The following is a 12,377-nucleotide window of genomic DNA, read 5'->3' as shown; positions in this document are numbered from 1 at the left end:
CTTTGGCATCATAAAGTGGAGCCTTCGTTTCTTCTCCAAATGTTCCTTCATGCAACGTTGTGTTTGGATCTTTTATGTACTTCTCATTTCTTTCATACTTAAATCTTGATGCAAACATAATCTTAAATTCTCCACAATGAGACGCTATGAAATTCTTATCAGTACTTTATATAAGATTAGGTCATATGCTCACAACCCCATTTTTGTTAACACTGAAGTAATGGTGGCTATACCTTTGAGATTAGGCAATGTTTGGTTTGTGGAGGAAAAAAGAAAAGAAATAAAAAAATCCACAAACCAATCCAAACAAAGCCTTACTGTTGATTGTTGTTAACCACAAGTGACTATGCTGGTTCTATTAGAGATGACTCACTACTTGTGAGCCAACAAAGTGTTAGGATTAGGAACATCCAAAACTCAATCATATACACGCACATAGAATATAGAATTTACAGAATGCTTACGTCCACAGAGAATAAATTAATTTTTCACTAAAACAGAGCAATTAAAAACAAATGGAGGAGGATAAAAATTCTCTCTTAACTCACATCTCTCTCCCTCTCTCCAATTTTTGATACAAATGAGCTTCCCCCTTCCTCTCTATTTATACACAAAGTTGAGAGGTGTGAACACTTGGGCTGGCAGCTGTTTCTTTCTACGGCTGGTCGGTTGGCAGCCTCCATTCTTGACTTTTTGAAGCTTCCATTCCAACTTCTTCTGGTACCTTGGTAGCCTCTAATCTTGACTTCTAGGAACTTCCAAAATGGTATGGATTGGTGTGGATTCATAACAATTCTCCCTTTCCACACCAATGTGCCCAAACGACTTCTCACTTAAAGTCCATCCCGGTCAAATTCTTACAAACCTCCAGTTTGTCTTTGGTGACAACCTTGGTCATCATGTCAGAAGGATTCTTTTCTGTGTGAATCTTCACTAGCTTCATCAGCTGCTTCTCCATCACATCTCGTATCCAATGATATCGGACATCAATGTATTTTTGTACGAGAATGGTACATGGAATTCTTGCCCAGATCAATTGTACTCTGACTACCTTGTACTCTTCCTACTGTAAACCCAATTCTTGGAGATACCGCGTCAACCACAACATTTCCTTTCCAGCATTTGCGACAGCAATGTGCTCTGCCTTTGTTGTGGATAAAGCAACATATTTTTACAGTTTGGATTGCCATGAAACAGCTCTCCCTGTAAAGGTGAACAAAAATCTTGATGTAGATTTCTTACCATCAAGATCACCCATCATATCGGAATCTGTAAAACCTTCCAAAATTGGTTCAGCTCCTCCAAAACATAAAAACATCTTTGAAGTCCCCTTCAAGTACTGAAGAATCCATTTGATAGCCTCTCAATGCTCCTTTCCTGGATTGGCGAGGAATCAGCTCACAACGCCAACTGCGTGAGCTATATTTGGTCAGGTACACACCATTGCATACATCAAACTTCCTACTGTGAAAGAATAGGGGATTTTCTCAATTTCTCTCCTTTCAGAAATGATCGTGGGACATGAACGCTTTGTCACCTTGAAATGGTTAGCCAGTGGTGTGCTGACTAGCTTGGCATTCTTCATGTTGAACCTTTCAATCACCCGTTCAACATATTTTTCTTGTGACACCCATATCTTCTTGGCTTTCCTATCACGAACAATTTTCATGCCCAAAATCTGTTGTGCTGGGCCTAAATTTTTCATGTCAAAATATTGCGACAAGTCTTTTTTCAACTTGTTGATCATAGCAATATCTTATACGGTGATCAGCATATCATTGACATACAACGGTAAGATAATGAAGTTTCCATCCGAAAACCTTCGGACGTATACACATTGGTCTGCTACCGTTCTTGTGTACTCGTGATCCACCATGAATGAATCAAACTTCTTGTACCATTGTCTCGACGCCTGCTTCAAGCCATAGCGACTCTTCTTCAGTTTGCAGACTAGATTTTTTTTCCCCTTTAACTTCAAAACCTTCTGACTGCTCCATGTAGATCTTTTTCTCCAAATCACCATGAAGAAAGCCAGTCTTGACATCCATCTATTCTACCTCCAGATTCAAACGAGCTGCTAATCCCAAAGCTACTTGAATGGAAGTCATCTTCACAACTAGGGAGAATATCTCATCAAAGTCAATTCCCTTCTTTTGCCCAAAACCCTTGACAACCAAGCAAGCTTTATGTTGAAGCAGTTTCCTGTTGCCATCTTTTTTCAACTTATACACCTATTTGTTCTTAAAAGTTTTCCCGGCTCTTGGAAATGGAACAAACTCGTAAGTGTGGTTCTTCTGCAAAGAACTCACCTCCTCCTTCATGGCTTGTATCCAACAGTCTTTCTCTAAATGACTCTTTGCTTTTGAAAAACTCTTAGGCTCCTCTTCATCAGGTATCAGAATATACTGAGAAATGGGATATGTGGTTAATGACACAACAACTCTTCCTGATCTCCACAACAGAGGTCCAGCTGCTTCTAGTGGAGGGGGTTACTCTCCCTGCTCAACACCCTCTTCATCTGGCTTTTCATCTCTTTCCTCTTAATCCTCAATTTCTGGCATTGGATCTTGCAATTTTGGCACTTCTGGTTGCACCCTATCAAATCTAGCATGTTGTGATGGTTCGGGAGATAGAAAGAAGTCTGGAGTGATAACAGCTCTAGACTTTGCAGACTTCTCAAAATCATCTACAGTCTGGTTTTCCTGGAACACAACATCTCTGCTCCTCAGCATCTTCTTCTTCACTGGGTCCCACAACTTGTACCCAAATGCTGCATTTGAATAGCCCACAAATATGCATGGAGTGGACTTGTCATCAAGCTTCTGCCGATTTTCTTTGGAGATGTGTGCAAATGCCTTGCACCCGAAGACTCGCAAATAAGAATATGATACCTTTCTTCTGGACTAGACTTCCTCAGGTATCGCAAAATTGAGCAGGACTGAAGGTGACAACAGGCTGTATGGGCGGCTTTAACCCAGAATAACTTTGACAACTTTGCCATTTTGAGCATGCATCTGACTCTCTCCACAATAATGCGGTTCATCTTCTCTACCACACCATTGTGTTGTAGGGTGCCGGGAACTGTTGTCTCGTGTTGGATACCTCTACCAACACAATATGCTTCAAAAATATTGGAAGTGTACTCGCCACCATTGTCTGTACGAAGACACTTTAACTTATTCTCAGTCTTTCTTTCCACCATTGCGTGAAACTCCTGAAAGTATTGGAATACCTTATCATTTGTCTTCAGGAAATACGCCCACAACTTCCTTGATGCATCATCAATGAAAGTTAGAAAATACTTGCAGCCGCTAAGTGACTACACTTTTATGGGGCCACAAATATCTAAGTAGACCAAGCTGAGCAATTCTGATTTCCTCTTGCTCGTTGAACTGAATATACTCGATGTTGCTTTCCATATAAGCAATGATCACACAACTTAAGAGCACTACCCTTGGACAAGGTTATCCTGGATTACTTCGTCAACAGATACAATCGTTTCTCACTCATGTGAGCCAGTCTTCTGTGCCATAAGTTCAGTGACTCATTGTCTTCTATTGCATTAAAACTCCCTGGATAGATCTTTGTTTGGGTCTTGTACAGTGTGGATGACATTTCTCCTCTAGCAATTGTCAAAGTTCCTCCTGTTAGCTTCCGACAGCCATTACCAAATGTACTTGTATAGCCCTGTCGGTCTAGGGTACTTCCAAAGATAAGATTGAGGCACAAATCTAGAACATGCCTCACATCTTTGAAAAATAACTTGTAGCCGACATTAGTCTGAATGCTAACGACTCTAATACCCACAATCTTTGAATAGCTAGAATTCTCATTCAAACAGTGCCAAAATCTCTAGCGTTGTATGAGTTAAAGAGTCCTCTGCAGGAAGTGTCGTGATAGAATGCAGCTGTGTCTATCACCCACTTTGTGTAGCTGTGGTCAGCCATGTAAAGGCAATCCTCCTCTTCACTAATTGCAAGAAGTATTTCATCAGTTGTTGTGGTTGTCGTGTTCTCATCTCCTTTTGATTTACTACTTTGGCCTTTATCTTTCCGGCTTGGGCAGTTCCTCTTTATGTGACCCTTTTGGCCACAGTGAAAGCAAGTGAAGCTGGAATTTCCTTGACCTTTGTTGCCTCTGGATTTACTCATGTTGTTTCATTTGCCTCTAATCTTGCTTCTTCCTCTGCCTCTTTCTCTGTCTCTATCTTCTGTGACAAGAGCATGGGACTAATTACCCCCCATGTATTTCTTCCTTGCCTCTTTATTTAGTATGACATCGGTGACCATGCTCATGGTCAGTTTCCCTTCTGGTGCAGAGTTGCTAAGAGAAACCACCAACTTCTCCCAGCTGTCTAGTAAGGAACTAAGCAATAGTAGGGCTTGTATTTCGTTATCCAATGACATCCTGACGGTTGCAAGTTGATTCACTAGATTCTGGAATTCACTGTTGTGTTCGACGACTGACACACCATTCTTCAACTTCAAGTTTGCTAGCCTTCTTATCACCGAGGCTTTATCCCAAACAGTCTTTGACGGGTACATGCCTTTTAACTTTATCTAGAGAGCATAGACATCTATCTCCTGGGCGACATGATAAAAAACACTATGATCAATCCATTGTCTAATCTGACCAACAATCTTTCGGTTCTTCTTTTTCAAGCCATCATCATTCTCATCTTTTGGTTTGACTCCTCCAAGCTCAATAGGATCAAACAAATCTCGGCAGTATATGATGTCTTCCATTTGTGGCTTCTAGATTGCATAATTAGAAACATTTAATTTGATCATCGATCCCGAAGTTGACTTTGATTCCTTCATCAACAATTATCACTTCAGAAAATGATCTCCGTCAGAAAAATTGGACTTCATTATCGAGTCCAAACTGGTCAAATTAGCCGAAAAAGACTCTGAATCGCCAAATTAAAAATCTAAAAATTTTTAAATTTTAATTTAAAAAAATCTGACCATATAAATGTGTCCGGAATATTTCAAATAGTTGGAAAACACTATCGGATCGCCAAAATCAGACTCCAAATGGCTCAGATCTAGCCGAAACACTATGGACTGTTTAGATTCGCGGTTGCAACTTAACTGCGAAGCACTAGATCATGCCTCATCTTTCTAGTTGGGTCGGGTCGGGTCAATCCAACAGACCTGGACAGTCGACATGGCAGCCATGTGGAACTGGCAGTGCTAACGTGTCTCTGATACGTGGTGCTGATGTAGTGACACGTGGTGCTGACGTGGCTGTAGCTCGACTTTCCGCGCCCCCTTTCGAAAGTCGAATAAGCCCTACAGTATCGGACTCCCGCGGTTCTGAATCTGATCTCACAAGTGCAATGTGAAATAGATAATCACCAAAGAGTCCTAATCCGAAAAATCTTTTGAAAAATCGATTTTGAATCAAATTGCCAAAAATGGACTGCTTTGCCAAATATAGAGTCATCACCTAAATATTTTTTGAAAAATTTAGGAAACCCATGACTCGTGCCAAAGGCCACGTGCCCGTCATCACCAAGATTGTCTCGGCTCAAGAACTTAGGTATGAGAAGGGAAGGTCATGAATTAAGCACCCCCACTTGCTCGATCAAAGATCGGCCTCTACGAATCATGTATAGACTAATTTGCAAGAATTGGAACGCTTTGATTCATGTTCATTTGTAAAATTTGTTTCAAAATATGTACTACTTGAAAAAGTGATTGCATATAAACATTATTTCAATTATTTCAATTCAAGCAATTAGCCTTCATCCACAGGCATTCAAGCAATTATAGCACTTAAGCAATTAGCCTTACGGCAAGAATGCTAAACATGGCAACAATCATATTCATGCAATATGCTAAAGCAAATAAAAGAGCTCACCTAGTACTTCAAGCCAAAAAGAAGATGATAGAGTTAGAAAAATGCGCGATACTGACTTATGCAACATGACTAATGCAACGCATGCAAAAAAGCAACTAATAGGCTCGGCTACTAATATGGCATATGAATCAACTAAATAGCATGCAGTCTAAGCACGTATTCAAATAAGTATTTAAACTAACAATGCAGTTAGAATGATGAACTAAGCCTCGGTGCATGCAAAACAAGTGGATGCAAACATGGAGAATGCTAATCAAAACATGATCTTCTAATCTAACTGTCACACCCCAAATCCGGGCATGACCGGCCGTGGCCCACAGGGACTTAGCCCAAGGCACACGTAAGCCTAAACACGAATCCAATCACATCGAACAACTGAACAATAGTCCAATAATAAATAACCAAAACTCAATCCAGACATGTCACAATTATAAACTGCAAAATCAACCGTAATCAAAAACCATCCCAAACTTATGGGATATAAACAACCCACATATCAAAAATAATCCTAAATGAACTTCGATAAGAATAAATATAAATATGCACAAACTTGACATAACACTCTAAACTAAAGGAATGCCCTAGAGGTCCATGCAATTGAGTCCCCGCTATGCCATGAGTCCACTCTAAGTCCTTCTAACACCTGGAAGTGATAAAAACTAAGTCAGCTGATAGCTCAGTGAGTAGCAACATGGATAGTAAATACAGTTTTGAAAACAGGGTTCAATTCCAAAATAAGATATATATCACAGAAACTAGATTGGCATACAGTTTGGTAAATACAATCTGTTTCAAAAAGAAGGTTCCACAAATCAACACTTAAAATACTCATGTCTCGCAAGAACATGATAAACGGCATTTTCCACTTAAAACAGATTATAACATGAACACCAATAATTTTCTGGGTACCAAGAAAAACAAATAATCTGCCACACAGTTCTCAGGCTATAAGCCACGTTGGATCCAATACCGAACTAAGAGTCATCCTCAGGGTGGCACCTGGGCCTTTTCTCAAAGACGATCCGATTGAAGGTCGCCTAGTTGTTTTTAAAGGTCTTTTCCTTACAATCGTTGAGCACTAGAGTCATCACGGCCCAACCCGGATCTGTTCCCTAGTGGCCAGAGTCACCACACACAGTGGAATAATTTCCCTGGACTAAATACACACATGGTCCCAATAATCAATACACATCAGTTTCGCAAAACATGGTGGTTCATCATTATAAACATGAGACCAAAACAAATAGTTTACAGTATGCCAAGTTCACACATGTTTCAGAAATAATTTGATTCAATTGATAATATAATAATTTATCAAAACAGTTTCATCATGAAACAACAATTTAATTTTCCAACAGTTCAGGGTAGGGGAACATTTATAAAAATATGTAGCATGGAACTACTCACCTGAAACGCAATAATATAATCCTCGAATAGGGTATGAAAGTCCAACTAGTGCCCTGAACCAAGTATAAAAACTACACGTCACAACTAATTTAAAAATACTAAAAAAAAATAGGAACTAAATAACCTCAAACTAAAACGCACTAACACGGCTCAACCCAACTCACCGTTACTCTTAAATATTACCTAAGTTCATGTTCTTCAAGGTTTAAAATCACCCAAGACATGGGTTCCGGTCAAAACTTAATTAATTGTGACTTTAAGATAAAACAGAATTTCAAACAAGCCTTCCCAACCTACTCGCTAACTTTGAAAATTACAAAACCCACTCCACGCTATTCGAAAAATTTCAATAACCTCCAGATATCAACTAATATATCCTAAGTTTCAAACCCAATTGGTTTCACTTGATTTTCTTATCAAAATAATTATCTACAATTTATTATATCCAAACAGGTTGTTTTCTGCAGCACTTTAAAGAAATTGACGGTTCTCTTAATATACACGAGCAATCAATGCAAAGCCAAAAATGTACGAAACTAGACTCGTAACCGGTTCTAATGACACTAATTTGATAATTTTTGGATTTATACCCAAAGAGAACAACACTCCCGAATTTACTGTTTCGGACTGGTTTCCTGGACAGATTTGAATACCTCAATTTATATGGATTTTGACTCCCAAAAATTATGAAAAAATTCATATATGCAATTCAATATGTAATTGATCTACTGTAAAAATTTCAGATTAAAATTCATCCGTTTGATATGGTTTCTTGATTTTTAAAATTTGTGACTTTGTACAGAATTTTTGGACTGAAAATTACACCCAATCTTTACACATAAATTTAGCTCCTCAAGTTTCTTAATAGGATATCTATATACACAATACATAAACCTACAACCTCTCCATCAATGAACAAAATAATTATAGAATAAGGATGAAGAACAAAAAGAAGAGAAGAAAACCAAGGAGGGCTAACCTTTGATGATCACACACAACACAACACACCCAAAAGTTCTTTGATTGCAACATCTTCTTCTTTTTTTCCTTCTCTCTAACCCTCTCCCGTGGCTGCTGTTGTTGCCCTATGTGGTGAACAAATAATAGAGTAGGGTTTGTGTTTATTTTATTTTATACTAGTGGTGGGCACACATAGGTCAAATAAATAGATAAATATACAAAACATATGTATAAGTTACATGCAACTCAAATGGTATATAGGAGTCTTATATGTTAACCTTGTGGTCTAGAGTTCAAGTCACACCCTCCTCTCTCTCTCTTTTTATTTTTATTTTTATAATAAACCTTGTCTCTAAATTAAAGACTTTCACCATAAATTTATTTTAGGTTTAAAATTAATTAAAAGATCCTCTAATAATATTTAATTTGCACCTTAGAATTCACCACCAAAATATTTGAGATTGTAATATTATTATTTAATTATTTACTTAATTTTTATATTCGGGTTCTCACATTCTCCCCTCCTAAAAAAACGTTTCGTCCTCGAAACTAACCTGAGTAAATCATGAGAATAGATGTGGGTACTTCTCGCGTATCTCGTCCTCGCATTCCCAAGTTGCCTCTTCAATTAGATGATTACGCCACAGTACTTTAACGAATTTAATGACCTTTGTATGCAACATTTTCTCTTTCGAATCCAAAATCTGAATAGGTATCTCCTCATACGAAAAATCCTCTCTAATCTGAAGCGGCTCATAATCTATCACATGCGACGGACTGTGCACATATTTCCTCAGCATAGACACGTGAAACACATTATGCACTCCTGCCAACCTAGGGGGTAGAGCAACACGGTACGCAACCTCACCAACCTTCTCCAATACCTCAAATGGACCAATGTATCTAGGACTCAACTTTCCTTTCTTTCCAAACCTGATCACTCCTTTCCATGGTGATACTTTCAAGAATACCATATCCCCCTCATGAAACTCTAAGTCTCTCCTACGATGATCAGCATAACTTTTTTGTCTACTCTGGGCAGTCAATAATCTCTCTCTGATGGTGATAATTTTCTGTGTAGCATCCTCCACCAAATCAGGTCCCAACATTTGCCTTTCACCAACCTCATACCAACACAAAGGAGACCTACACTTCCTCCCATACAAAGCCTCATAAGGAGCTATTCCCAAACTAGAATGATAACTATTATTATAGGCAAACTCCATGAGCGGTAAATAATCATCCCAATTACCTCTCCACTCCAAAGCATAAGCCCTCAACATATCCTCAAGGGTTTGAATAGTCCTCTTTGATTGCCCATCTGTCTGAGGGTGAAATTTAACCGAGTACCTCTAGCTGACTGTAACGCACCCCAAAACTTAGACACAAAACGAGGGTACCAATCTGACACTATTGACACTGGTGCACCATGCAATCTAATAATCTCCTTCACATACAACTGTGCAAATCAAGCTAGAGAATAGGTCATCCGTACTGCAATAAAATGTGCTGACTTGGTTAATCTATCAACATCTACCCAAACTGCATCGTGATTACTACTAGTACGAGGTAATCTGCACACGAAGTTCATGGTAACATGATCCCACTTCCACTCTAGTACAGTTAAGGGTTGTAGTTTCCCCGCAGGTTTCTAATGTTCTACTTTAACCTGTTGACACACCAAATACTGAGCCACAAATTTTGCAATATCTCCCTTCATACCATTTCACCAAAAGTGTTCATAAAGATCCCGTTACATCTTAGTACTTCCAAGATGAATGCTATAACTATAACTAGAACTATGTGCCTCCATCATAATCTCCTTCCGCAAATCACCACCAGCAGGAACACAAATTCGGCTATGGAATCTAAGTAACCCATCATCACTAACCACAAAGTCTACATGCTTACCCTCTGTCATCTCTCGTTTAATACGCTCACACTGGGGGTCAATCTCCTAAGCTAAATGAATCCGTTCTCTCAAGGTCAGCTGAACTTTCAATTGACTACAATAAGCCCTATCACCAGGCGTAACAACCCCAAGCCTCAAACGTCTCATGTCTTCCACCAAACAACTCTCAATAGACAAAGCAGCTACATTTCCAACTATAACCTTCCTACTCAAGGCATCTGCAACCACATTTGCCTTCCCCGGATGACATAATATATTCACATCGAAATCTTTTAGTAACTCAAGCCATCTTCTTTGCCTCAAATTTAGTTCCTCCTATGTGAAAATATACTTCAAACCCTTTTGATCAGTGTAAATCTCACATGACTCTCCATACAAATAATGTCGCCAAATCTTAAGAGCGAAAATCACTATTGCTAACTCCAAGTCGTGCGTAGGATAATTTCTCTCATGTACTTTCAACTTTCATGACGCATAAGCAATCACCTTCCTATGCTGTATGAGCACACATCCTAAACCCTATCATGAAACATCACTATAAATCACAAAACCACCACCATCAGTAGATAAGGCAAGGATTGGAGCTGATGTTAACCTCTGTTTAAGCTCTTTGAAGTTACACTCACAATCATCATTCCACTCAAACTTTACCCCTTTCCTAGTGAGATTGGTAAGTAGCAAGCAATACAAAAGAATCCTTCCACAAACTGTTTGTAATATCCAGCAAACCCTAGAAAGCTACGTACCTCTATCACAGAAGTAGGTCGTGGCCAATCAACGATTTTCTACCACCTTTGTGCTATCCACAAATACCCCATCTTTACTTACCATATGACCCAAAAATGATACAATGCTCAACCAAAATTCACACTTCTTAAATTTTGCATACAGTCTCTTCTCCCTAAGGATCTGCAGTACTACCCTCATATGCTGCTCATGCTCCTCCTTACTCCTCGAATAAATTAGGATGTCATCAATAATCACTACCACAAATTTATCCAGTTGGGTCTTAAATACTCTATTCATTAAATCCATGAATGCGGCGGTACATTTGTGAGACCAAAAGGTGGCACCAAGAACTCATAATGCCTATAACGGGTTCTAAAAGCAGTCTTAAGAACATCCTCATCCCTCACCTTCAACTAGTGATAACCTGACCTCAAGTCAATCTTAGAGAATATCTGAGCGCCCTACAATTGGTCAAATAGGTCATCAATACATGGCAAAGGACACTTATTCTTCACTGTGACTTTGTTCGGTTCTCAACAATCAATACACAACCTCATAGACCTATCATTCTTCTTCACAAACAACACAGGTGCTCCCCAAGGTGAAACACTAGGCTTAATAAAACATTTCTCTAACAACTTCTATAACTAAGTTTGTAACTCCCTTAACTCTAACGATGCCATTCTATAGGGCGCTTTAGAAATAAGTGCTGTGTCAGGGACCAAGTTAATGGAAAATTCTACCTCACGATCTAGAGGAAGTCCAAGTAGATCCTTTGGAAAAACATCAACACAATCACTCACTACAGGCAACTCCTCTAACTTCTATTTTGGTAGTTTGATACTCACCACACAAGTTAAATAACCATGACACCTTTTTCTCAACATTCGATTAGCCTAAAAGGAAGAAGTAAAACAGATAGAAGACCCTTTCCTATCCCCCTGGAAGAAAAACTCAAGTTGTCCCAGCATAGCAAAAACTACTCCCATTCTAAAACAATCAATAGAAGCATGATGCTTCGTCAACAAATCCATCCCCAAAATCACATCAAAATCCTTCATCTCTAAAGAAATCAAATCCACTAGAAAAATCCTACCATCCATCTTTATCTGACAAGATCTACAGACATCTCCCAATATTACTATTTCTCCAAATGGATTACACACAATAATACAAACATCAAAGGCTCTTAAAGAATAGACAATCCGTGTAAATATCTAGGTGTCAACTATTAACCATCAAAACGAAATCAAGAACGATTCAACACAAGTTTAAACAAAACTAACTTAACCAAACACTACTAAGTACTATAGGGACTCGGACCTCGTCTAAATGATGAAATGCAAGGTATGTAACTTGATAAATCTATAGCTCTGATACCACAATTGCCACACCCCAAATCTGGGCATGACCGGCCGTGGCCCACAGGGACTTAGCCCAAGGCACACGTAAGCCTAAACACGAATCCAATCACATCGAACAACTGAACAATAGTCCAATAATA

The 12,377-nt window shown here is 38.9% G+C and overlaps 1 long non-coding RNA gene across 2 annotated transcripts; it reads right to left on the bottom strand.

Moving 5' to 3' along the window:
- Positions 1 to 6,261: 6,261 nt before the first annotated feature.
- LOC145821113 (uncharacterized) lies at positions 6,262 to 8,358 on the bottom strand. 2 transcript variants are annotated; one of them, XR_014363154.1, is made up of 2 exons: positions 8,252 to 8,358; positions 6,262 to 6,508 (listed from the first exon to the last, which is right to left on the bottom strand). It is a non-coding gene; the product is annotated as an uncharacterized LOC145821113 (long non-coding RNA). The 2 variants fall into 2 exon arrangements; XR_014363153.1 differs by lacking the exon at positions 8,252 to 8,358 and adding an exon at positions 7,273 to 7,300.
- Positions 8,359 to 12,377: the final 4,019 nt, after the last annotated feature.

Source organism: Camellia sinensis, chromosome 3 (genome assembly GCF_055761805.1).
Source record: "Camellia sinensis isolate YWXY chromosome 3, ASM5576180v1, whole genome shotgun sequence".
Taxonomy (NCBI): Eukaryota; Viridiplantae; Streptophyta; class Magnoliopsida; order Ericales; family Theaceae; genus Camellia; species Camellia sinensis.
This window is presented reverse-complemented; position numbering and strand designations above follow the sequence as displayed.